This window comes from Anomaloglossus baeobatrachus, unplaced genomic scaffold, assembly GCF_048569485.1.
Source record: "Anomaloglossus baeobatrachus isolate aAnoBae1 unplaced genomic scaffold, aAnoBae1.hap1 Scaffold_4014, whole genome shotgun sequence".
In the NCBI taxonomy this organism is placed as follows: Eukaryota; Metazoa; Chordata; class Amphibia; order Anura; family Aromobatidae; genus Anomaloglossus; species Anomaloglossus baeobatrachus.
The window spans coordinates 1-24,904 of NW_027443352.1; the positions used below are offsets into that span (position 1 = coordinate 1).

General features: G+C 46.4%; 16 non-coding genes across 16 annotated transcripts; all 16 read left to right on the forward strand.

The window, feature by feature from the left end:
- The first annotated feature begins 1,003 nt into the window (after window positions 1-1,003).
- LOC142276621 (U2 spliceosomal RNA) lies at window positions 1,004-1,194 on the forward strand. The gene has a single exon (XR_012740046.1). It is a non-coding gene; the product is annotated as a U2 spliceosomal RNA (small nuclear RNA).
- Window positions 1,195-2,581: 1,387 nt separating this feature from the next.
- Window positions 2,582-2,771, forward strand: LOC142276643 (U2 spliceosomal RNA). The gene has a single exon (XR_012740066.1). It is a non-coding gene; the product is annotated as a U2 spliceosomal RNA (small nuclear RNA).
- A 1,387-nt stretch (window positions 2,772-4,158) lies between these two features.
- Window positions 4,159-4,349, forward strand: LOC142276633 (U2 spliceosomal RNA). Its single transcript, XR_012740057.1, has one exon. It is a non-coding gene; the product is annotated as a U2 spliceosomal RNA (small nuclear RNA).
- Window positions 4,350-5,736: 1,387 nt separating this feature from the next.
- Window positions 5,737-5,927, forward strand: LOC142276645 (U2 spliceosomal RNA). Its single transcript, XR_012740068.1, has one exon. It is a non-coding gene; the product is annotated as a U2 spliceosomal RNA (small nuclear RNA).
- A 1,387-nt stretch (window positions 5,928-7,314) lies between these two features.
- LOC142276652 (U2 spliceosomal RNA) lies at window positions 7,315-7,505 on the forward strand. The gene has a single exon (XR_012740074.1). It is a non-coding gene; the product is annotated as a U2 spliceosomal RNA (small nuclear RNA).
- Window positions 7,506-8,892: 1,387 nt separating this feature from the next.
- Window positions 8,893-9,083, forward strand: LOC142276653 (U2 spliceosomal RNA). The gene has a single exon (XR_012740075.1). It is a non-coding gene; the product is annotated as a U2 spliceosomal RNA (small nuclear RNA).
- Window positions 9,084-10,470: 1,387 nt separating this feature from the next.
- On the forward strand, window positions 10,471-10,661 carry LOC142276622 (U2 spliceosomal RNA). Its single transcript, XR_012740047.1, has one exon. It is a non-coding gene; the product is annotated as a U2 spliceosomal RNA (small nuclear RNA).
- A 1,387-nt stretch (window positions 10,662-12,048) lies between these two features.
- On the forward strand, window positions 12,049-12,239 carry LOC142276623 (U2 spliceosomal RNA). The gene has a single exon (XR_012740048.1). It is a non-coding gene; the product is annotated as a U2 spliceosomal RNA (small nuclear RNA).
- Window positions 12,240-13,626: 1,387 nt separating this feature from the next.
- On the forward strand, window positions 13,627-13,817 carry LOC142276624 (U2 spliceosomal RNA). Its single transcript, XR_012740049.1, has one exon. It is a non-coding gene; the product is annotated as a U2 spliceosomal RNA (small nuclear RNA).
- A 1,387-nt stretch (window positions 13,818-15,204) lies between these two features.
- Window positions 15,205-15,395, forward strand: LOC142276625 (U2 spliceosomal RNA). Its single transcript, XR_012740050.1, has one exon. It is a non-coding gene; the product is annotated as a U2 spliceosomal RNA (small nuclear RNA).
- A 1,387-nt stretch (window positions 15,396-16,782) lies between these two features.
- LOC142276627 (U2 spliceosomal RNA) lies at window positions 16,783-16,973 on the forward strand. Its single transcript, XR_012740051.1, has one exon. It is a non-coding gene; the product is annotated as a U2 spliceosomal RNA (small nuclear RNA).
- A 1,387-nt stretch (window positions 16,974-18,360) lies between these two features.
- Window positions 18,361-18,551, forward strand: LOC142276628 (U2 spliceosomal RNA). Its single transcript, XR_012740052.1, has one exon. It is a non-coding gene; the product is annotated as a U2 spliceosomal RNA (small nuclear RNA).
- A 1,387-nt stretch (window positions 18,552-19,938) lies between these two features.
- Window positions 19,939-20,129, forward strand: LOC142276629 (U2 spliceosomal RNA). The gene has a single exon (XR_012740053.1). It is a non-coding gene; the product is annotated as a U2 spliceosomal RNA (small nuclear RNA).
- A 1,403-nt stretch (window positions 20,130-21,532) lies between these two features.
- Window positions 21,533-21,723, forward strand: LOC142276649 (U2 spliceosomal RNA). The gene has a single exon (XR_012740071.1). It is a non-coding gene; the product is annotated as a U2 spliceosomal RNA (small nuclear RNA).
- Window positions 21,724-23,113: 1,390 nt separating this feature from the next.
- On the forward strand, window positions 23,114-23,305 carry LOC142276642 (U2 spliceosomal RNA). The gene has a single exon (XR_012740065.1). It is a non-coding gene; the product is annotated as a U2 spliceosomal RNA (small nuclear RNA).
- Window positions 23,306-24,693: 1,388 nt separating this feature from the next.
- Window positions 24,694-24,884, forward strand: LOC142276650 (U2 spliceosomal RNA). The gene has a single exon (XR_012740072.1). It is a non-coding gene; the product is annotated as a U2 spliceosomal RNA (small nuclear RNA).
- Window positions 24,885-24,904: the final 20 nt, after the last annotated feature.

Below are 24,904 nucleotides of genomic sequence, written 5' to 3' on the forward strand. Positions count from 1 at the left end.
GTTTATTCCTATCATGCATTGGTTTTTGGGGTTTTCTTTGAGTAATGATGATCTCTTTAGTAGTCTGTTGGCGCCCTCTCCTGGAGGAATAGTTTGCTTGCTCTTGGACATTCTAAAAGAGAGGTCATGATAGACATTGAGCTTCTGAGCTCAATTGGGGACAGTCATGGGTGATGAATGTTTGCAACCTACTGCGAAGCCTCATACCGCAATATAAGGAACGTCAAATACTAAGAAAGGGCGGCCTATGAAAGAATTACTACTTTCAATAAGTACACTTAAACGGCTAATTGGGAATAGAAAAACTGTAAAAAGCCCTCTGAGAAAGCCCCCCTCTAACCTTTGATAGTAAGCTTTTCTGTAGTCTGCCTGTTGATGTATTTTCCGTTTGAACTGTGCACAACATGAAGAGACGGAACACTGGCGGCTTGTCACAATGCCCCCCGATGACATCACAATAGCGCTGCTGCCTAGAAAACAAGCTGCGCAGAAGAAGTTGTTCTTTGGGTGGGAGGGTGGGCTAGTGGAAGGAGGGGGCAATCTCTTTTTTTCCCGGGTGGTAGGGGGATGACAGGAGAAGGGAAGCGGGTGGTGAGAAAGGTACAGAGGGCAGGGTTTGGGGGCTGGGAAGGAAAGGGAAAAGATTAGGGTTTGGGGATGATGAAAGGGCTTTCTACGGGTAAGGATGGCAAAGGGTGGCAGTGACGGAAAGTCAGGCAACCTGTCCTGTCCGTCTTTTTGTATCGTGAATTGGAAAGACTGCAAGGGGGAGGGGAGTTGCTTGCGCCCTAAAGGAGGAGTTATTCAGATTCATTGCAGTGGGCGGCGGCTGCAAAACGCACCATTCTTCTTGTTTTGGCTCTGCAAAGCAGCCTTTTCAAGGGTTGGCTTGGGTGACAAAATGTCTTGTGTAGGCGTGGGTTTGTCTCCCTCTCGCTCTCTCTCCCTAAGATGTGTCCGGCATAGGCCAGGGTGCCACTCGAGGCCCAAACCAATTCTGGTTATCGCTTCTCGGCCTTTTGGCTAAGATCAAGTGTAGTATCTGTTCTTATCAGTTTAATATCTGATACGTCCCCTATCTGGGGACCATATATTAAATGGATTTTTAGAACAGGGAGATGGAAAAAGAGCTTGCTCTGTCCACTCCACGCATTGACCTGGTATTGCAGTACCTCCAGGAACGGTGCACCCCTTCTTAACCCAGTTTCCAAAAGCAGAACTCAATTCACCTGATTCATATTAGCCCGATTTAATGAATTGGAAGAAAGCATACGTCTTCATATGCACCTCAATTTGGCCCATTCACTTTTCACACTTCCTCCTTTTGTTTTTTATCTTTCACACTTTTGACTTTCTTTATTCATCCAAATAGCAAACTCATCACCACTCAACCTGACCAACTCGGCTATGTCCCCGTGCTGCAGTTCTCTGTCTTATCTAGATCATTTGCAATTGAATGGAATAGATCCCTTTTGGACAAAGTGGATTCACCTGCTGCTGCAGTGACCACAGGTGTGATAACATCTAGAATTGGCATCTGGTGCGATCTCTCCGCTTCCACTCCAAAGAAAGTTACCTGTTTATTCCTATCATGCATTGGTTTTTGGGGTTTTCTTTGAGTAATGATGATCTCTTTAGTAGTCTGTTGGCGCCCTCTCCTGGAGGAATAGTTTGCTTGCTCTTGGACATTCTAAAAGAGAGGTCATGATAGACATTGAGCTTCTGAGCTCAATTGGGGACAGTCATGGGTGATGAATGTTTGCAACCTACTGCGAAGCCTCATACCGCAATATAAGGAACGTCAAATACTAAGAAAGGGCGGCCTATGAAAGAATTACTACTTTCAATAAGTACACTTAAACGGCTAATTGGGAATAGAAAAACTGTAAAAAGCCCTCTGAGAAAGCCCCCCTCTAACCTTTGATAGTAAGCTTTTCTGTAGTCTGCCTGTTGATGTATTTTCCGTTTGAACTGTGCACAACATGAAGAGACGGAACACTGGCGGCTTGTCACAATGCCCCCCGATGACATCACAATAGCGCTGCTGCCTAGAAAACAAGCTGCGCAGAAGAAGTTGTTCTTTGGGTGGGAGGGTGGGCTAGTGGAAGGAGGGGGCAATCTCTTTTTTTCCCGGGTGGTAGGGGGATGACAGGAGAAGGGAAGCGGGTGGTGAGAAAGGTACAGAGGGCAGGGTTTGGGGGCTGGGAAGGAAAGGGAAAAGATTAGGGTTTGGGGATGATGAAAGGGCTTTCTACGGGTAAGGATGGCAAAGGGTGGCAGTGACGGAAAGTCAGGCAACCTGTCCTGTCCGTCTTTTTGTATCGTGAATTGGAAAGACTGCAAGGGGGAGGGGAGTTGCTTGCGCCCTAAAGGAGGAGTTATTCAGATTCATTGCAGTGGGCGGCGGCTGCAAAACGCACCATTCTTCTTGTTTTGGCTCTGCAAAGCAGCCTTTTCAAGGGTTGGCTTGGGTGACAAAATGTCTTGTGTAGGCGTGGGTTTGTCTCCCTCTCGCTCTCTCTCCCTAAGATGTGTCCGGCATAGGCCAGGGTGCCACTCGAGGCCCAAACCAATTCTGGTTATCGCTTCTCGGCCTTTTGGCTAAGATCAAGTGTAGTATCTGTTCTTATCAGTTTAATATCTGATACGTCCCCTATCTGGGGACCAATATTAAATGGATTTTTAGAACAGGGAGATGGAAAAAGAGCTTGCTCTGTCCACTCCACGCATTGACCTGGTATTGCAGTACCTCCAGGAACGGTGCACCCCTTCTTAACCCAGTTTCCAAAAGCAGAACTCAATTCACCTGATTCATATTAGCCCGATTTAATGAATTGGAAGAAAGCATACGTCTTCATATGCACCTCAATTTGGCCCATTCACTTTTCACACTTCCTCCTTTTGTTTTTTATCTTTCACACTTTTGACTTTCTTTATTCATCCAAATAGCAAACTCATCACCACTCAACCTGACCAACTCGGCTATGTCCCCGTGCTGCAGTTCTCTGTCTTATCTAGATCATTTGCAATTGAATGGAATAGATCCCTTTTGGACAAAGTGGATTCACCTGCTGCTGCAGTGACCACAGGTGTGATAACATCTAGAATTGGCATCTGGTGCGATCTCTCCGCTTCCACTCCAAAGAAAGTTACCTGTTTATTCCTATCATGCATTGGTTTTTGGGGTTTTCTTTGAGTAATGATGATCTCTTTAGTAGTCTGTTGGCGCCCTCTCCTGGAGGAATAGTTTGCTTGCTCTTGGACATTCTAAAAGAGAGGTCATGATAGACATTGAGCTTCTGAGCTCAATTGGGGACAGTCATGGGTGATGAATGTTTGCAACCTACTGCGAAGCCTCATACCGCAATATAAGGAACGTCAAATACTAAGAAAGGGCGGCCTATGAAAGAATTACTACTTTCAATAAGTACACTTAAACGGCTAATTGGGAATAGAAAAACTGTAAAAAGCCCTCTGAGAAAGCCCCCCTCTAACCTTTGATAGTAAGCTTTTCTGTAGTCTGCCTGTTGATGTATTTTCCGTTTGAACTGTGCACAACATGAAGAGACGGAACACTGGCGGCTTGTCACAATGCCCCCCGATGACATCACAATAGCGCTGCTGCCTAGAAAACAAGCTGCGCAGAAGAAGTTGTTCTTTGGGTGGGAGGGTGGGCTAGTGGAAGGAGGGGGCAATCTCTTTTTTTCCCGGGTGGTAGGGGGATGACAGGAGAAGGGAAGCGGGTGGTGAGAAAGGTACAGAGGGCAGGGTTTGGGGGCTGGGAAGGAAAGGGAAAAGATTAGGGTTTGGGGATGATGAAAGGGCTTTCTACGGGTAAGGATGGCAAAGGGTGGCAGTGACGGAAAGTCAGGCAACCTGTCCTGTCCGTCTTTTTGTATCGTGAATTGGAAAGACTGCAAGGGGGAGGGGAGTTGCTTGCGCCCTAAAGGAGGAGTTATTCAGATTCATTGCAGTGGGCGGCGGCTGCAAAACGCACCATTCTTCTTGTTTTGGCTCTGCAAAGCAGCCTTTTCAAGGGTTGGCTTGGGTGACAAAATGTCTTGTGTAGGCGTGGGTTTGTCTCCCTCTCGCTCTCTCTCCCTAAGATGTGTCCGGCATAGGCCAGGGTGCCACTCGAGGCCCAAACCAATTCTGGTTATCGCTTCTCGGCCTTTTGGCTAAGATCAAGTGTAGTATCTGTTCTTATCAGTTTAATATCTGATACGTCCCCTATCTGGGGACCATATATTAAATGGATTTTTAGAACAGGGAGATGGAAAAAGAGCTTGCTCTGTCCACTCCACGCATTGACCTGGTATTGCAGTACCTCCAGGAACGGTGCACCCCTTCTTAACCCAGTTTCCAAAAGCAGAACTCAATTCACCTGATTCATATTAGCCCGATTTAATGAATTGGAAGAAAGCATACGTCTTCATATGCACCTCAATTTGGCCCATTCACTTTTCACACTTCCTCCTTTTGTTTTTTATCTTTCACACTTTTGACTTTCTTTATTCATCCAAATAGCAAACTCATCACCACTCAACCTGACCAACTCGGCTATGTCCCCGTGCTGCAGTTCTCTGTCTTATCTAGATCATTTGCAATTGAATGGAATAGATCCCTTTTGGACAAAGTGGATTCACCTGCTGCTGCAGTGACCACAGGTGTGATAACATCTAGAATTGGCATCTGGTGCGATCTCTCCGCTTCCACTCCAAAGAAAGTTACCTGTTTATTCCTATCATGCATTGGTTTTTGGGGTTTTCTTTGAGTAATGATGATCTCTTTAGTAGTCTGTTGGCGCCCTCTCCTGGAGGAATAGTTTGCTTGCTCTTGGACATTCTAAAAGAGAGGTCATGATAGACATTGAGCTTCTGAGCTCAATTGGGGACAGTCATGGGTGATGAATGTTTGCAACCTACTGCGAAGCCTCATACCGCAATATAAGGAACGTCAAATACTAAGAAAGGGCGGCCTATGAAAGAATTACTACTTTCAATAAGTACACTTAAACGGCTAATTGGGAATAGAAAAACTGTAAAAAGCCCTCTGAGAAAGCCCCCCTCTAACCTTTGATAGTAAGCTTTTCTGTAGTCTGCCTGTTGATGTATTTTCCGTTTGAACTGTGCACAACATGAAGAGACGGAACACTGGCGGCTTGTCACAATGCCCCCCGATGACATCACAATAGCGCTGCTGCCTAGAAAACAAGCTGCGCAGAAGAAGTTGTTCTTTGGGTGGGAGGGTGGGCTAGTGGAAGGAGGGGGCAATCTCTTTTTTTCCCGGGTGGTAGGGGGATGACAGGAGAAGGGAAGCGGGTGGTGAGAAAGGTACAGAGGGCAGGGTTTGGGGGCTGGGAAGGAAAGGGAAAAGATTAGGGTTTGGGGATGATGAAAGGGCTTTCTACGGGTAAGGATGGCAAAGGGTGGCAGTGACGGAAAGTCAGGCAACCTGTCCTGTCCGTCTTTTTGTATCGTGAATTGGAAAGACTGCAAGGGGGAGGGGAGTTGCTTGCGCCCTAAAGGAGGAGTTATTCAGATTCATTGCAGTGGGCGGCGGCTGCAAAACGCACCATTCTTCTTGTTTTGGCTCTGCAAAGCAGCCTTTTCAAGGGTTGGCTTGGGTGACAAAATGTCTTGTGTAGGCGTGGGTTTGTCTCCCTCTCGCTCTCTCTCCCTAAGATGTGTCCGGCATAGGCCAGGGTGCCACTCGAGGCCCAAACCAATTCTGGTTATCGCTTCTCGGCCTTTTGGCTAAGATCAAGTGTAGTATCTGTTCTTATCAGTTTAATATCTGATACGTCCCCTATCTGGGGACCATATATTAAATGGATTTTTAGAACAGGGAGATGGAAAAAGAGCTTGCTCTGTCCACTCCACGCATTGACCTGGTATTGCAGTACCTCCAGGAACGGTGCACCCCTTCTTAACCCAGTTTCCAAAAGCAGAACTCAATTCACCTGATTCATATTAGCCCGATTTAATGAATTGGAAGAAAGCATACGTCTTCATATGCACCTCAATTTGGCCCATTCACTTTTCACACTTCCTCCTTTTGTTTTTTATCTTTCACACTTTTGACTTTCTTTATTCATCCAAATAGCAAACTCATCACCACTCAACCTGACCAACTCGGCTATGTCCCCGTGCTGCAGTTCTCTGTCTTATCTAGATCATTTGCAATTGAATGGAATAGATCCCTTTTGGACAAAGTGGATTCACCTGCTGCTGCAGTGACCACAGGTGTGATAACATCTAGAATTGGCATCTGGTGCGATCTCTCCGCTTCCACTCCAAAGAAAGTTACCTGTTTATTCCTATCATGCATTGGTTTTTGGGGTTTTCTTTGAGTAATGATGATCTCTTTAGTAGTCTGTTGGCGCCCTCTCCTGGAGGAATAGTTTGCTTGCTCTTGGACATTCTAAAAGAGAGGTCATGATAGACATTGAGCTTCTGAGCTCAATTGGGGACAGTCATGGGTGATGAATGTTTGCAACCTACTGCGAAGCCTCATACCGCAATATAAGGAACGTCAAATACTAAGAAAGGGCGGCCTATGAAAGAATTACTACTTTCAATAAGTACACTTAAACGGCTAATTGGGAATAGAAAAACTGTAAAAAGCCCTCTGAGAAAGCCCCCCTCTAACCTTTGATAGTAAGCTTTTCTGTAGTCTGCCTGTTGATGTATTTTCCGTTTGAACTGTGCACAACATGAAGAGACGGAACACTGGCGGCTTGTCACAATGCCCCCCGATGACATCACAATAGCGCTGCTGCCTAGAAAACAAGCTGCGCAGAAGAAGTTGTTCTTTGGGTGGGAGGGTGGGCTAGTGGAAGGAGGGGGCAATCTCTTTTTTTCCCGGGTGGTAGGGGGATGACAGGAGAAGGGAAGCGGGTGGTGAGAAAGGTACAGAGGGCAGGGTTTGGGGGCTGGGAAGGAAAGGGAAAAGATTAGGGTTTGGGGATGATGAAAGGGCTTTCTACGGGTAAGGATGGCAAAGGGTGGCAGTGACGGAAAGTCAGGCAACCTGTCCTGTCCGTCTTTTTGTATCGTGAATTGGAAAGACTGCAAGGGGGAGGGGAGTTGCTTGCGCCCTAAAGGAGGAGTTATTCAGATTCATTGCAGTGGGCGGCGGCTGCAAAACGCACCATTCTTCTTGTTTTGGCTCTGCAAAGCAGCCTTTTCAAGGGTTGGCTTGGGTGACAAAATGTCTTGTGTAGGCGTGGGTTTGTCTCCCTCTCGCTCTCTCTCCCTAAGATGTGTCCGGCATAGGCCAGGGTGCCACTCGAGGCCCAAACCAATTCTGGTTATCGCTTCTCGGCCTTTTGGCTAAGATCAAGTGTAGTATCTGTTCTTATCAGTTTAATATCTGATACGTCCCCTATCTGGGGACCATATATTAAATGGATTTTTAGAACAGGGAGATGGAAAAAGAGCTTGCTCTGTCCACTCCACGCATTGACCTGGTATTGCAGTACCTCCAGGAACGGTGCACCCCTTCTTAACCCAGTTTCCAAAAGCAGAACTCAATTCACCTGATTCATATTAGCCCGATTTAATGAATTGGAAGAAAGCATACGTCTTCATATGCACCTCAATTTGGCCCATTCACTTTTCACACTTCCTCCTTTTGTTTTTTATCTTTCACACTTTTGACTTTCTTTATTCATCCAAATAGCAAACTCATCACCACTCAACCTGACCAACTCGGCTATGTCCCCGTGCTGCAGTTCTCTGTCTTATCTAGATCATTTGCAATTGAATGGAATAGATCCCTTTTGGACAAAGTGGATTCACCTGCTGCTGCAGTGACCACAGGTGTGATAACATCTAGAATTGGCATCTGGTGCGATCTCTCCGCTTCCACTCCAAAGAAAGTTACCTGTTTATTCCTATCATGCATTGGTTTTTGGGGTTTTCTTTGAGTAATGATGATCTCTTTAGTAGTCTGTTGGCGCCCTCTCCTGGAGGAATAGTTTGCTTGCTCTTGGACATTCTAAAAGAGAGGTCATGATAGACATTGAGCTTCTGAGCTCAATTGGGGACAGTCATGGGTGATGAATGTTTGCAACCTACTGCGAAGCCTCATACCGCAATATAAGGAACGTCAAATACTAAGAAAGGGCGGCCTATGAAAGAATTACTACTTTCAATAAGTACACTTAAACGGCTAATTGGGAATAGAAAAACTGTAAAAAGCCCTCTGAGAAAGCCCCCCTCTAACCTTTGATAGTAAGCTTTTCTGTAGTCTGCCTGTTGATGTATTTTCCGTTTGAACTGTGCACAACATGAAGAGACGGAACACTGGCGGCTTGTCACAATGCCCCCCGATGACATCACAATAGCGCTGCTGCCTAGAAAACAAGCTGCGCAGAAGAAGTTGTTCTTTGGGTGGGAGGGTGGGCTAGTGGAAGGAGGGGGCAATCTCTTTTTTTCCCGGGTGGTAGGGGGATGACAGGAGAAGGGAAGCGGGTGGTGAGAAAGGTACAGAGGGCAGGGTTTGGGGGCTGGGAAGGAAAGGGAAAAGATTAGGGTTTGGGGATGATGAAAGGGCTTTCTACGGGTAAGGATGGCAAAGGGTGGCAGTGACGGAAAGTCAGGCAACCTGTCCTGTCCGTCTTTTTGTATCGTGAATTGGAAAGACTGCAAGGGGGAGGGGAGTTGCTTGCGCCCTAAAGGAGGAGTTATTCAGATTCATTGCAGTGGGCGGCGGCTGCAAAACGCACCATTCTTCTTGTTTTGGCTCTGCAAAGCAGCCTTTTCAAGGGTTGGCTTGGGTGACAAAATGTCTTGTGTAGGCGTGGGTTTGTCTCCCTCTCGCTCTCTCTCCCTAAGATGTGTCCGGCATAGGCCAGGGTGCCACTCGAGGCCCAAACCAATTCTGGTTATCGCTTCTCGGCCTTTTGGCTAAGATCAAGTGTAGTATCTGTTCTTATCAGTTTAATATCTGATACGTCCCCTATCTGGGGACCATATATTAAATGGATTTTTAGAACAGGGAGATGGAAAAAGAGCTTGCTCTGTCCACTCCACGCATTGACCTGGTATTGCAGTACCTCCAGGAACGGTGCACCCCTTCTTAACCCAGTTTCCAAAAGCAGAACTCAATTCACCTGATTCATATTAGCCCGATTTAATGAATTGGAAGAAAGCATACGTCTTCATATGCACCTCAATTTGGCCCATTCACTTTTCACACTTCCTCCTTTTGTTTTTTATCTTTCACACTTTTGACTTTCTTTATTCATCCAAATAGCAAACTCATCACCACTCAACCTGACCAACTCGGCTATGTCCCCGTGCTGCAGTTCTCTGTCTTATCTAGATCATTTGCAATTGAATGGAATAGATCCCTTTTGGACAAAGTGGATTCACCTGCTGCTGCAGTGACCACAGGTGTGATAACATCTAGAATTGGCATCTGGTGCGATCTCTCCGCTTCCACTCCAAAGAAAGTTACCTGTTTATTCCTATCATGCATTGGTTTTTGGGGTTTTCTTTGAGTAATGATGATCTCTTTAGTAGTCTGTTGGCGCCCTCTCCTGGAGGAATAGTTTGCTTGCTCTTGGACATTCTAAAAGAGAGGTCATGATAGACATTGAGCTTCTGAGCTCAATTGGGGACAGTCATGGGTGATGAATGTTTGCAACCTACTGCGAAGCCTCATACCGCAATATAAGGAACGTCAAATACTAAGAAAGGGCGGCCTATGAAAGAATTACTACTTTCAATAAGTACACTTAAACGGCTAATTGGGAATAGAAAAACTGTAAAAAGCCCTCTGAGAAAGCCCCCCTCTAACCTTTGATAGTAAGCTTTTCTGTAGTCTGCCTGTTGATGTATTTTCCGTTTGAACTGTGCACAACATGAAGAGACGGAACACTGGCGGCTTGTCACAATGCCCCCCGATGACATCACAATAGCGCTGCTGCCTAGAAAACAAGCTGCGCAGAAGAAGTTGTTCTTTGGGTGGGAGGGTGGGCTAGTGGAAGGAGGGGGCAATCTCTTTTTTTCCCGGGTGGTAGGGGGATGACAGGAGAAGGGAAGCGGGTGGTGAGAAAGGTACAGAGGGCAGGGTTTGGGGGCTGGGAAGGAAAGGGAAAAGATTAGGGTTTGGGGATGATGAAAGGGCTTTCTACGGGTAAGGATGGCAAAGGGTGGCAGTGACGGAAAGTCAGGCAACCTGTCCTGTCCGTCTTTTTGTATCGTGAATTGGAAAGACTGCAAGGGGGAGGGGAGTTGCTTGCGCCCTAAAGGAGGAGTTATTCAGATTCATTGCAGTGGGCGGCGGCTGCAAAACGCACCATTCTTCTTGTTTTGGCTCTGCAAAGCAGCCTTTTCAAGGGTTGGCTTGGGTGACAAAATGTCTTGTGTAGGCGTGGGTTTGTCTCCCTCTCGCTCTCTCTCCCTAAGATGTGTCCGGCATAGGCCAGGGTGCCACTCGAGGCCCAAACCAATTCTGGTTATCGCTTCTCGGCCTTTTGGCTAAGATCAAGTGTAGTATCTGTTCTTATCAGTTTAATATCTGATACGTCCCCTATCTGGGGACCATATATTAAATGGATTTTTAGAACAGGGAGATGGAAAAAGAGCTTGCTCTGTCCACTCCACGCATTGACCTGGTATTGCAGTACCTCCAGGAACGGTGCACCCCTTCTTAACCCAGTTTCCAAAAGCAGAACTCAATTCACCTGATTCATATTAGCCCGATTTAATGAATTGGAAGAAAGCATACGTCTTCATATGCACCTCAATTTGGCCCATTCACTTTTCACACTTCCTCCTTTTGTTTTTTATCTTTCACACTTTTGACTTTCTTTATTCATCCAAATAGCAAACTCATCACCACTCAACCTGACCAACTCGGCTATGTCCCCGTGCTGCAGTTCTCTGTCTTATCTAGATCATTTGCAATTGAATGGAATAGATCCCTTTTGGACAAAGTGGATTCACCTGCTGCTGCAGTGACCACAGGTGTGATAACATCTAGAATTGGCATCTGGTGCGATCTCTCCGCTTCCACTCCAAAGAAAGTTACCTGTTTATTCCTATCATGCATTGGTTTTTGGGGTTTTCTTTGAGTAATGATGATCTCTTTAGTAGTCTGTTGGCGCCCTCTCCTGGAGGAATAGTTTGCTTGCTCTTGGACATTCTAAAAGAGAGGTCATGATAGACATTGAGCTTCTGAGCTCAATTGGGGACAGTCATGGGTGATGAATGTTTGCAACCTACTGCGAAGCCTCATACCGCAATATAAGGAACGTCAAATACTAAGAAAGGGCGGCCTATGAAAGAATTACTACTTTCAATAAGTACACTTAAACGGCTAATTGGGAATAGAAAAACTGTAAAAAGCCCTCTGAGAAAGCCCCCCTCTAACCTTTGATAGTAAGCTTTTCTGTAGTCTGCCTGTTGATGTATTTTCCGTTTGAACTGTGCACAACATGAAGAGACGGAACACTGGCGGCTTGTCACAATGCCCCCCGATGACATCACAATAGCGCTGCTGCCTAGAAAACAAGCTGCGCAGAAGAAGTTGTTCTTTGGGTGGGAGGGTGGGCTAGTGGAAGGAGGGGGCAATCTCTTTTTTTCCCGGGTGGTAGGGGGATGACAGGAGAAGGGAAGCGGGTGGTGAGAAAGGTACAGAGGGCAGGGTTTGGGGGCTGGGAAGGAAAGGGAAAAGATTAGGGTTTGGGGATGATGAAAGGGCTTTCTACGGGTAAGGATGGCAAAGGGTGGCAGTGACGGAAAGTCAGGCAACCTGTCCTGTCCGTCTTTTTGTATCGTGAATTGGAAAGACTGCAAGGGGGAGGGGAGTTGCTTGCGCCCTAAAGGAGGAGTTATTCAGATTCATTGCAGTGGGCGGCGGCTGCAAAACGCACCATTCTTCTTGTTTTGGCTCTGCAAAGCAGCCTTTTCAAGGGTTGGCTTGGGTGACAAAATGTCTTGTGTAGGCGTGGGTTTGTCTCCCTCTCGCTCTCTCTCCCTAAGATGTGTCCGGCATAGGCCAGGGTGCCACTCGAGGCCCAAACCAATTCTGGTTATCGCTTCTCGGCCTTTTGGCTAAGATCAAGTGTAGTATCTGTTCTTATCAGTTTAATATCTGATACGTCCCCTATCTGGGGACCATATATTAAATGGATTTTTAGAACAGGGAGATGGAAAAAGAGCTTGCTCTGTCCACTCCACGCATTGACCTGGTATTGCAGTACCTCCAGGAACGGTGCACCCCTTCTTAACCCAGTTTCCAAAAGCAGAACTCAATTCACCTGATTCATATTAGCCCGATTTAATGAATTGGAAGAAAGCATACGTCTTCATATGCACCTCAATTTGGCCCATTCACTTTTCACACTTCCTCCTTTTGTTTTTTATCTTTCACACTTTTGACTTTCTTTATTCATCCAAATAGCAAACTCATCACCACTCAACCTGACCAACTCGGCTATGTCCCCGTGCTGCAGTTCTCTGTCTTATCTAGATCATTTGCAATTGAATGGAATAGATCCCTTTTGGACAAAGTGGATTCACCTGCTGCTGCAGTGACCACAGGTGTGATAACATCTAGAATTGGCATCTGGTGCGATCTCTCCGCTTCCACTCCAAAGAAAGTTACCTGTTTATTCCTATCATGCATTGGTTTTTGGGGTTTTCTTTGAGTAATGATGATCTCTTTAGTAGTCTGTTGGCGCCCTCTCCTGGAGGAATAGTTTGCTTGCTCTTGGACATTCTAAAAGAGAGGTCATGATAGACATTGAGCTTCTGAGCTCAATTGGGGACAGTCATGGGTGATGAATGTTTGCAACCTACTGCGAAGCCTCATACCGCAATATAAGGAACGTCAAATACTAAGAAAGGGCGGCCTATGAAAGAATTACTACTTTCAATAAGTACACTTAAACGGCTAATTGGGAATAGAAAAACTGTAAAAAGCCCTCTGAGAAAGCCCCCCTCTAACCTTTGATAGTAAGCTTTTCTGTAGTCTGCCTGTTGATGTATTTTCCGTTTGAACTGTGCACAACATGAAGAGACGGAACACTGGCGGCTTGTCACAATGCCCCCCGATGACATCACAATAGCGCTGCTGCCTAGAAAACAAGCTGCGCAGAAGAAGTTGTTCTTTGGGTGGGAGGGTGGGCTAGTGGAAGGAGGGGGCAATCTCTTTTTTTCCCGGGTGGTAGGGGGATGACAGGAGAAGGGAAGCGGGTGGTGAGAAAGGTACAGAGGGCAGGGTTTGGGGGCTGGGAAGGAAAGGGAAAAGATTAGGGTTTGGGGATGATGAAAGGGCTTTCTACGGGTAAGGATGGCAAAGGGTGGCAGTGACGGAAAGTCAGGCAACCTGTCCTGTCCGTCTTTTTGTATCGTGAATTGGAAAGACTGCAAGGGGGAGGGGAGTTGCTTGCGCCCTAAAGGAGGAGTTATTCAGATTCATTGCAGTGGGCGGCGGCTGCAAAACGCACCATTCTTCTTGTTTTGGCTCTGCAAAGCAGCCTTTTCAAGGGTTGGCTTGGGTGACAAAATGTCTTGTGTAGGCGTGGGTTTGTCTCCCTCTCGCTCTCTCTCCCTAAGATGTGTCCGGCATAGGCCAGGGTGCCACTCGAGGCCCAAACCAATTCTGGTTATCGCTTCTCGGCCTTTTGGCTAAGATCAAGTGTAGTATCTGTTCTTATCAGTTTAATATCTGATACGTCCCCTATCTGGGGACCATATATTAAATGGATTTTTAGAACAGGGAGATGGAAAAAGAGCTTGCTCTGTCCACTCCACGCATTGACCTGGTATTGCAGTACCTCCAGGAACGGTGCACCCCTTCTTAACCCAGTTTCCAAAAGCAGAACTCAATTCACCTGATTCATATTAGCCCGATTTAATGAATTGGAAGAAAGCATACGTCTTCATATGCACCTCAATTTGGCCCATTCACTTTTCACACTTCCTCCTTTTGTTTTTTATCTTTCACACTTTTGACTTTCTTTATTCATCCAAATAGCAAACTCATCACCACTCAACCTGACCAACTCGGCTATGTCCCCGTGCTGCAGTTCTCTGTCTTATCTAGATCATTTGCAATTGAATGGAATAGATCCCTTTTGGACACAGTGGATTCACCTGCTGCTGCAGTGACCACAGGTGTGATAACATCTAGAATTGGCATCTGGTGCGATCTCTCCGCTTCCACTCCAAAGAAAGTTACCTGTTTATTCCTATCATGCATTGGTTTTTGGGGTTTTCTTTGAGTAATGATGATCTCTTTAGTAGTCTGTTGGCGCCCTCTCCTGGAGGAATAGTTTGCTTGCTCTTGGACATTCTAAAAGAGAGGTCATGATAGACATTGAGCTTCTGAGCTCAATTGGGGACAGTCATGGGTGATGAATGTTTGCAACCTACTGCGAAGCCTCATACCGCAATATAAGGAACGTCAAATACTAAGAAAGGGCGGCCTATGAAAGAATTACTACTTTCAATAAGTACACTTAAACGGCTAATTGGGAATAGAAAAACTGTAAAAAGCCCTCTGAGAAAGCCCCCCTCTAACCTTTGATAGTAAGCTTTTCTGTAGTCTGCCTGTTGATGTATTTTCCGTTTGAACTGTGCACAACATGAAGAGACGGAACACTGGCGGCTTGTCACAATGCCCCCCGATGACATCACAATAGCGCTGCTGCCTAGAAAACAAGCTGCGCAGAAGAAGTTGTTCTTTGGGTGGGAGGGTGGGCTAGTGGAAGGAGGGGGCAATCTCTTTTTTTCCCGGGTGGTAGGGGGATGACAGGAGAAGGGAAGCGGGTGGTGAGAAAGGTACAGAGGGCAGGGTTTGGGGGCTGGGAAGGAAAGGGAAAAGATTAGGGTTTGGGGATGATGAAAGGGCTTTCTACGGGTAAGGATGGCAAAGGGTGGCAGTGACGGAAAGTCAGGCAACCTGTCCTGTCCGTCTTTTTGTATCGTGAATTGGAAAGACTGCAAGGGGGAGGGGAGTTGCTTGCGCCCTAAAGGAGGAGTTATTCAGATTCATTGCAGTGGGCGGCGGCTGCAAAACGCACCATTCTTCTTGTTTTGGCTCTGCAAAGCAGCCTTTTCAAGGGTTGGCTTGGGTGACAAAATGTCTTGTGTAGGCGTGGGTTTGTCTCCCTCTCGCTCTCTCTCCCTAAGATGTGTCCGGCATAGGCCAGGGTGCCACTCGAGGCCCAAACCAATTCTGGTTATCGCTTCTCGGCCTTTTGGCTAAGATCAAGTGTAGTATCTGTTCTTATCAGTTTAATATCTGATACGTCCCCTATCTGGGGACCATATATTAAATGGATTTTTAGAACAGGGAGATGGAAAAAGAGCTTGCTCTGTCCACTCCACGCATTGACCTGGTATTGCAGTACCTCCAGGAACGGTGCACCCCTTCTTAACCCAGTTTCCAAAAGCAGAACTCAATTCACCTGATTCATATTAGCCCGATTTAATGAATTGGAAGAAAGCATACGTCTTCATATGCACCTCAATTTGGCCCATTCACTTTTCACACTTCCTCCTTTTGTTTTTTATCTTTCACACTTTTGACTTTCTTTATTCATCCAAATAGCAAACTCATCACCACTCAACCTGACCAACTCGGCTATGTCCCCGTGCTGCAGTTCTCTGTCTTATCTAGATCATTTGCAATTGAATGGAATAGATCCCTTTTGGACAAAGTGGATTCACCTGCTGCTGCAGTGACCACAGGTGTGATAACATCTAGAATTGGCATCTGGTGCGATCTCTCCGCTTCCACTCCAAAGAAAGTTACCTGTTTATTCCTATCATGCATTGGTTTTTGGGGTTTTCTTTGAGTAATGATGATCTCTTTAGTAGTCTGTTGGCGCCCTCTCCTGGAGGAATAGTTTGCTTGCTCTTGGACATTCTAAAAGAGAGGTCATGATAGACATTGAGCTTCTGAGCTCAATTGGGGACAGTCATGGGTGATGAATGTTTGCAACCTACTGCGAAGCCTCATACCGCAATATAAGGAACGTCAAATACTAAGAAAGGGCGGCCTATGAAAGAATTACTACTTTCAATAAGTACACTTAAACGGCTAATTGGGAATAGAAAAACTGTAAAAAGCCCTCTGAGAAAGCCCCCCTCTAACCTTTGATAGTAAGCTTTTCTGTAGTCTGCCTGTTGATGTATTTTCCGTTTGAACTGTGCACAACATGAAGAGACGGAACACTGGCGGCTTGTCACAATGCCCCCCGATGACATCACAATAGCGCTGCTGCCTAGAAAACAAGCTGCGCAGAAGAAGTTGTTCTTTGGGTGGGAGGGTGGGCTAGTGGAAGGAGGGGGCAATCTCTTTTTTTCCCGGGTGGTAGGGGGATGACAGGAGAAGGGAAGCGGGTGGTGAGAAAGGTACAGAGGGCAGGGTTTGGGGGCTGGGAAGGAAAGGGAAAAGATTAGGGTTTGGGGATGATGAAAGGGCTTTCTACGGGTAAGGATGGCAAAGGGTGGCAGTGACGGAAAGTCAGGCAACCTGTCCTGTCCGTCTTTTTGTATCGTGAATTGGAAAGACTGCAAGGGGGAGGGGAGTTGCTTGCGCCCTAAAGGAGGAGTTATTCAGATTCATTGCAGTGGGCGGCGGCTGCAAAACGCACCATTCTTCTTGTTTTGGCTCTGCAAAGCAGCCTTTTCAAGGGTTGGCTTGGGTGACAAAATGTCTTGTGTAGGCGTGGGTTTGTCTCCCTCTCGCTCTCTCTCCCTAAGATGTGTCCGGCATAGGCCAGGGTGCCACTCGAGGCCCAAACCAATTCTGGTTATCGCTTCTCGGCCTTTTGGCTAAGATCAAGTGTAGTATCTGTTCTTATCAGTTTAATATCTGATACGTCCCCTATCTGGGGACCATATATTAAATGGATTTTTAGAACAGGGAGATGGAAAAAGAGCTTGCTCTGTCCACTCCACGCATTGACCTGGTATTGCAGTACCTCCAGGAACGGTGCACCCCTTCTTAACCCAGTTTCCAAAAGCAGAACTCAATTCACCTGATTCATATTAGCCCGATTTAATGAATTGGAAGAAAGCATACGTCTTCATATGCACCTCAATTTGGCCCATTCACTTTTCACACTTCCTCCTTTTGTTTTTTATCTTTCACACTTTTGACTTTCTTTATTCATCCAAATAGCAAACTCATCACCACTCAACCTGACCAACTCGGCTATGTCCCCGTGCTGCAGTTCTCTGTCTTATCTAGATCATTTGCAATTGAATGGAATAGATCCCTTTTGGACAAAGTGGATTCACCTGCTGCTGCAGTGACCACAGGTGTGATAACATCTAGAATTGGCATCTGGTGCGATCTCTCCGCTTCCACTCCAAAGAAAGTTACCTGTTTATTCCTATCATGCATTGGTTTTTGGGGTTTTCTTTGAGTAATGATGATCTCTTTAGTAGTCTGTTGGCGCCCTCTCCTGGAGGAATAGTTTGCTTGCTCTTGGACATTCTAAAAGAGAGGTCATGATAGACATTGAGCTTCTGAGCTCAATTGGGGACAGTCATGGGTGATGAATGTTTGCAACCTACTGCGAAGCCTCATACCGCAATATAAGGAACGTCAAATACTAAGAAAGGGCGGCCTATGAAAGAATTACTACTTTCAATAAGTACACTTAAACGGCTAATTGGGAATAGAAAAACTGTAAAAAGCCCTCTGAGAAAGCCCCCCTCTAACCTTTGATAGTAAGCTTTTCTGTAGTCTGCCTGTTGATGTATTTTCCGTTTGAACTGTGCACAACATGAAGAGACGGAACACTGGCGGCTTGTCACAATGCCCCCCGATGACATCACAATAGCGCTGCTGCCTAGAAAACAAGCTGCGCAGAAGAAGTTGTTCTTTGGGTGGGAGGGTGGGCTAGTGGAAGGAGGGGGCAATCTCTTTTTTTCCCGGGTGGTAGGGGGATGACAGGAGAAGGGAAGCGGGTGGTGAGAAAGGTACAGAGGGCAGGGTTTGGGGGCTGGGAAGGAAAGGGAAAAGATTAGGGTTTGGGGATGATGAAAGGGCTTTCTACGGGTAAGGATGGCAAAGGGTGGCAGTGACGGAAAGTCAGGCAACCTGTCCTGTCCGTCTTTTTGTATCGTGAATTGGAAAGACTGCAAGGGGGAGGGGAGTTGCTTGCGCCCTAAAGGAGGAGTTATTCAGATTCATTGCAGTGGGCGGCGGCTGCAAAACGCACCATTCTTCTTGTTTTGGCTCTGCAAAGCAGCCTTTTCAAGGGTTGGCTTGGGTGACAAAATGTCTTGTGTAGGCGTGGGTTTGTCTCCCTCTCGCTCTCTCTCCCTAAGATGTGTCCGGCATAGGCCAGGGTGCCACTCGAGGCCCAAACCAATTCTGGTTATCGCTTCTCGGCCTTTTGGCTAAGATCAAGTGTAGTATCTGTTCTTATCAGTTTAATATCTGATACGTCCCCTATCTGGGGACCATATATTAAATGGATTTTTAGAACAGGGAGATGGAAAAAGAGCTTGCTCTGTCCACTCCACGCATTGACCTGGTATTGCAGTACCTCCAGGAACGGTGCACCCCTTCTTAACCCAGTTTCCAAAAGCAGAACTCAATTCACCTGATTCATATTAGCCCGATTTAATGAATTGGAAGAAAGCATACGTCTTCATATGCACCTCAATTTGGCCCATTCACTTTTCACACTTCCTCCTTTTGTTTTTTATCTTTCACACTTTTGACTTTCTTTATTCATCCAAATAGCAAACTCATCACCACTCAACCTGACCAACTCGGCTATGTCCCCGTGCTGCAGTTCTCTGTCTTATCTAGATCATTTGCAATTGAATGGAATAGATCCCTTTTGGACAAAGTGGATTCACCTGCTGCTGCAGTGACCACAGGTGTGATAACATCTAGAATTGGCATCTGGTGCGATCTCTCCGCTTCCACTCCAAAGAAAGTTACCTGTTTATTCCTATCATGCATTGGTTTTTGGGGTTTTCTTTGAGTAATGATGATCTCTTTAGTAGTCTGTTGGCGCCCTCTCCTGGAGGAATAGTTTGCTTGCTCTTGGACATTCTAAAAGAGAGGTCATGATAGACATTGAGCTTCTGAGCTCAATTGGGGACAGTCATGGGTGATGAATGTTTGCAACCTACTGCGAAGCCTCATACCGCAATATAAGGAACGTCAAATACTAAGAAAGGGCGGCCTATGAAAGAATTACTACTTTCAATAAGTACACTTAAACGGCTAATTGGGAATAGAAAAACTGTAAAAAGCCCTCTGAGAAAGCCCCCCTCTAACCTTTGATAGTAAGCTTTTCTGTAGTCTGCCTGTTGATGTATTTTCCGTTTGAACTGTGCACAACATGAAGAGACGGAACACTGGCGGCTTGTCACAATGCCCCCCGATGACATCACAATAGCGCTGCTGCCTAGAAAACAAGCTGCGCAGAAGAAGTTGTTCTTTGGGTGGGAGGGTGGGCTAGTGGAAGGAGGGGGCAATCTCTTTTTTTCCCGGGTGGTAGGGGGATGACAGGAGAAGGGAAGCGGGTGGTGAGAAAGGTACAGAGGGCAGGGTTTGGGGGCTGGGAAGGAAAGGGAAAAGATTAGGGTTTGGGGATGATGAAAGGGCTTTCTACGGGTAAGGATGGCAAAGGGTGGCAGTGACGGAAAGTCAGGCAACCTGTCCTGTCCGTCTTTTTGTATCGTGAATTGGAAAGACTGCAAGGGGGAGGGGAGTTGCTTGCGCCCTAAAGGAGGAGTTATTCAGATTCATTGCAGTGGGCGGCGGCTGCAAAACGCACCATTCTTCTTGTTTTGGCTCTGCAAAGCAGCCTTTTCAAGGGTTGGCTTGGGTGACAAAATGTCTTGTGTAGGCGTGGGTTTGTCTCCCTCTCGCTCTCTCTCCCTAAGATGTGTCCGGCATAGGCCAGGGTGCCACTCGAGGCCCAAACCAATTCTGGTTATCGCTTCTCGGCCTTTTGGCTAAGATCAAGTGTAGTATCTGTTCTTATCAGTTTAATATCTGATACGTCCCCTATCTGGGGACCATATATTAAATGGATTTTTAGAACAGGGAGATGGAAAAAGAGCTTGCTCTGTCCACTCCACGCATTGACCTGGTATTGCAGTACCTCCAGGAACGGTGCACCCCTTCTTAACCCAGTTTCCAAAAGCAGAACTCAATTCACCTGATTCATATTAGCCCGATTTAATGAATTGGAAGAAAGCATACGTCTTCATATGCACCTCAATTTGGCCCATTCACTTTTCACACTTCCTCCTTTTGTTTTTTATCTTTCACACTTTTGACTTTCTTTATTCATCCAAATAGCAAACTCATCACCACTCAACCTGACCAACTCGGCTATGTCCCCGTGCTGCAGTTCTCTGTCTTATCTAGATCATTTGCAATTGAATGGAATAGATCCCTTTTGGACAAAGTGGATTCACCTGCTGCTGCAGTGACCACAGGTGTGATAACATCTAGAATTGGCATCTGGTGCGATCTCTCCGCTTCCACTCCAAAGAAAGTTACCTGTTTATTCCTATCATGCATTGGTTTTTGGGGTTTTCTTTGAGTAATGATGATCTCTTTAGTAGTCTGTTGGCGCCCTCTCCTGGAGGAATAGTTTGCTTGCTCTTGGACATTCTAAAAGAGAGGTCATGATAGACATTGAGCTTCTGAGCTCAATTGGGGACAGTCATGGGTGATGAATGTTTGCAACCTACTGCGAAGCCTCATACCGCAATATAAGGAACGTCACAATATAAGGAACGTCAAATACTAAGAAAGGGCGGCCTATGAAAGAATTACTACTTTCAATAAGTACACTTAAACGGCTAATTGGAATAGAAAAACTGTAAAAAGCCCTCTGAGAAAGCCCCCCTCTAACCTTTGATAGTAAGCTTTTCTGTAGTCTGCCTGTTGATGTATTTTCCGTTTGAACTGTGCACAACATGAAGAGACGGAACACTGGCGGCTTGTCACAATGCCCCCCGATGACATCACAATAGCGCTGCTGCCTAGAAAACAAGCTGCGCAGAAGAAGTTGTTCTTTGGGTGGGAGGGTGGGCTAGTGGAAGGAGGGGCAATCTCTTTTTTTTCCCGGGTGGTAGGGGGATGACAGGAGAAGGGAAGCGGGTGGTGAGAAAGGTACAGAGGGCAGGGTTTGGGGGCTGGGAAGGAAAGGGAAAAGATTAGGGTTTGGGGATGATGAAAGGGCTTTCTACGGGTAAGGATGGCAAAGGGTGGCAGTGACGGAAAGTCAGGCAACCTGTCCTGTCCGTCTTTTTGTATCGTGAATTGGAAAGACTGCAAGGGGGAGGGGAGTTGCTTGCGCCCTAAAGGAGGAGTTATTCAGATTCATTGCAGTGGGCGGCGGCTGCAAAACGCACCATTCTTCTTGTTTTGGCTCTGCAAAGCAGCCTTTTCAAGGGTTGGCTTGGGTGACAAAATGTCTTGTGTAGGCGTGGGTTTGTCTCCCTCTCGCTCTCTCTCCCTAAGATGTGTCCGGCATAGGCCAGGGTGCCACTCGAGGCCCAAACCAATTCTGGTTATCGCTTCTCGGCCTTTTGGCTAAGATCAAGTGTAGTATCTGTTCTTATCAGTTTAATATCTGATACGTCCCCTATCTGGGGACCATATATTAAATGGATTTTAGAACAGGGAGATGGAAAAAGAGCTTGCTCTGTCCACTCCACGCATTGACCTGGTATTGCAGTAACCTCCAGGAACGGTGCAACCCCTTCTTAACCCAGTTTCCAAAAGCAGAACTCAATTCACCTGATTCATATTAGCCCGATTTAATGAATTGGAAGAAAGCATACGTCTTCATATGCACCTCAATTTGGCCCATTCACTTTTCACACTTCCTCCTTTTGTTTTTTATCTTTCACACTTTTGACTTTCTTTATTCATCCAAATAGCAAACTCATCACCACTCAACCTGACCAACTCGGCTATGTCCCCGTGCTGCAGTTCTCTGTCTTATCTAGATCATTTGCAATTGAATGGAATAGATCCCTTTTGGACAAAGTGATTCACCTGCTGCTGCAGTGACCACAGGTGTGATAACATCTAGAATTGGCATCTGGTGCGATCTCTCCGCCTTCCACTCCAAAGAAAGTTACCTGTTTATTCCTATCATGCATTGGTTTTTGGGGTTTTTCTTTGAGTAATGATGATCTCTTAGTAGTCTGTTGGCGCCCTCTCCTGGAGGAATAGTTTGCTTGCTCTTGGACATTCTAAAAGAGAGGTCATGATAGACATTGAGCTTCTGAGCTCAATTGGGGACAGTCATGGGTGATGAATGTTTGCAACCTACTGCGAAGCCTCATACCGCAATATAAGGAACGTCAAATACTAAGAAAGGGCGGCCTATGAAAGAATTACTACTTTCAATAAGTACACTTAAACGGCTAATTGGGAATAGAAAAACTGTAAAAAGCCCTCTGAGAAAGCCCCCCTCTAACCTTTGATAGTAAGCTTTTCTGTAGTCTGCCTGTTGATGTATTTTCCGTTTGAACTGTGCACAACATGAAGAGACGGAACACTGGCGGCTTGTCACAATGCCCCCCGATGACATCACAATAGCGCTGCTGCCTAGAAAACAAGCTGCGCAGAAGAAGTTGTTCTTTGGGTGGGAGGGTGGGGCTAGTGGAAGGAGGGGGGCAATCTCTTTTTTTCCCGGGTGGTAGGGGGATGACAGGAGAAGGGAAGCGGGTGGTGAGAAAGGTACAGAGGGCAGGGTTTGGGGGCTGGGAAGGAAAGGGAAAAGATTAGGGTTTGGGGATGATGAAAGGGCTTTCTACGGGTAAGGATGGCAAAGGGTGGCAGTGACGGAAAGTCAGGCAACCTGTCCTGTCCGTCTTTTTGTATCGTGAATTGGAAAGACTGCAAGGGGGAGGGGAGTTGCTTGCGCCCTAAAGGAGGAGTTATTCAGATTCATTGCAGTGGGCGGCGGCTGCAAAACGCACCATTCTTCTTGTTTTGGCTCTGCAAAGCAGCCTTTTCAAGGGTTGGCTTGGGTGACAAAATGTCTTGTGTAGGCGTGGGTTTGTCTCCCTCTCGCTCTCTCTCCCTAAGATGTGTCCGGCATAGGCCAGGGTGCCACTCGAGGCCCAAACCAATTCTGGTTATCGCTTCTCGGCCTTTTGGCTAAGATCAAGTGTAGTATCTGTTCTTATCAGTTTAATATCTGATACGTCCCCTATCTGGGGACCATATATTAAATGGATTTTTAGAACAGGGAGATGGAAAAAAGAGCTTGCTCTGTCCACTCCACGCATTGACCTGGTATTGCAGTACCTCCAGGAACGGTGCACCCCTTCTTAACCAGTTTCCAAAAGCAGAACTCAATTCACCTGATTCATATTAGCCCGATTTAATGAATTGGAAGAAAGCATACGTCTTCATATGCACCTCAATTTGGCCCATTCACTTTTCACACTTCCTCCTTTTGTTTTTTATCTTTCACACTTTTGACTTTCTTTATTCATCCAAATAGCAAACTCATCACCACTCAACCTGACCAACTCGGCTATGTCCCCGTGCTGCAGTTCTCTGTCTTATCTAGATCATTTGCAATTGAATGGAATAGATCCCTTTTGGACAAAGTGGATTCACCTGCTGCTGCAGTGACCACAGGTGTGATAACATCTAGAATTGGCATCTGGTGCGATCTCTCCGCTTCCACTCCAAAGAAAGTTACCTGTTTATTCCTATCATGCATTGGTTTTTGGGGTTTTCTTTGAGTAATGATGATCTCTTTAGTAGTCTGTTGGCGCCCTCTCCTGGAGGAATAGTTTGCTTGCTCTTGGACATTCTAAAAGAGAGGTCATGATAGACATTGAGCTTCTGAGCTCAATTGGGGACAGTCATGGGTGATGAATGTTTGCAACCTACTGCGAAGCCTCATACCGCAATATAAGGAACGTCAAATACTAAGAAAGGGCGGCCTATGAAAGAATTACTACTTTCAATAAGTACACTTAAACGGCTAATTGGGAATAGAAAAACTGTAAAAAGCCCTCTGAGAAAGCCCCCCTCTAACCTTTGATAGTAAGCTTTTCTGTAGTCTGCCTGTTGATGTATTTTCCGTTTGAACTGTGCACAACATGAAGAGACGGAACACTGGCGGCTTGTCACAATGCCCCCCGATGACATCACAATAGCGCTGCTGCCTAGAAAACAAGCTGCGCAGAAGAAGTTGTTCTTTGGGTGGGAGGGTGGGCTAGTGGAAGGAGGGGGCAATCTCTTTTTTTCCCGGGTGGTAGGGGGATGACAGGAGAAGGGAAGCGGGTGGTGAGAAAGATACAGAGGGCAGGGTTTGGGGGCTGGGAAGGAAAGGGAAAAGATTAGGGTTTGGGGATGATGAAAGGGCTTTCTACGGGTAAGGATGGCAAAGGGTCGGCAGTGACGGAAAGTCAGGCAACCTGTCCTGTCCGTCTTTTTGTATCGTGAATTGGAAAGACTGCAAGGGGGAGGGGAGTTGCTTGCGCCCTAAAGGAGGAGTTATTCAGATTCATTGCAGTGGGCGGCGGCTGCAAAACGCACCATTCTTCTTGTTTTGGCTCTGCAAAGCAGCCTTTTCAAGGGTTGCTTGGGTGACAAAATGTCTTGTGTAGGCGTGGGTTTGTCTCCCTCTCGCTCTCTCTCCCTAAGATGTGTGTCCGGCATAGGCCAGGGTGCCACTCGAGGCCCAAACCAATTCTGGTTATCGCTTCTCGGCCTTTTGGCTAAGATCAAGTGTAGTATCTGTTCTTATCAGTTTAATATCTGATACGTCCCCCTATCTGGGGACCATATATTAAATGGATTTTAGAACAGGGAGATGGAAAAAGAGCTTGCTCTGTCCACTCCACGCATTGACCTGGTATTGCAGTACCTCCAGGAACGGTGCACCCCTTCTTAACCCAGTTCCAAAAGC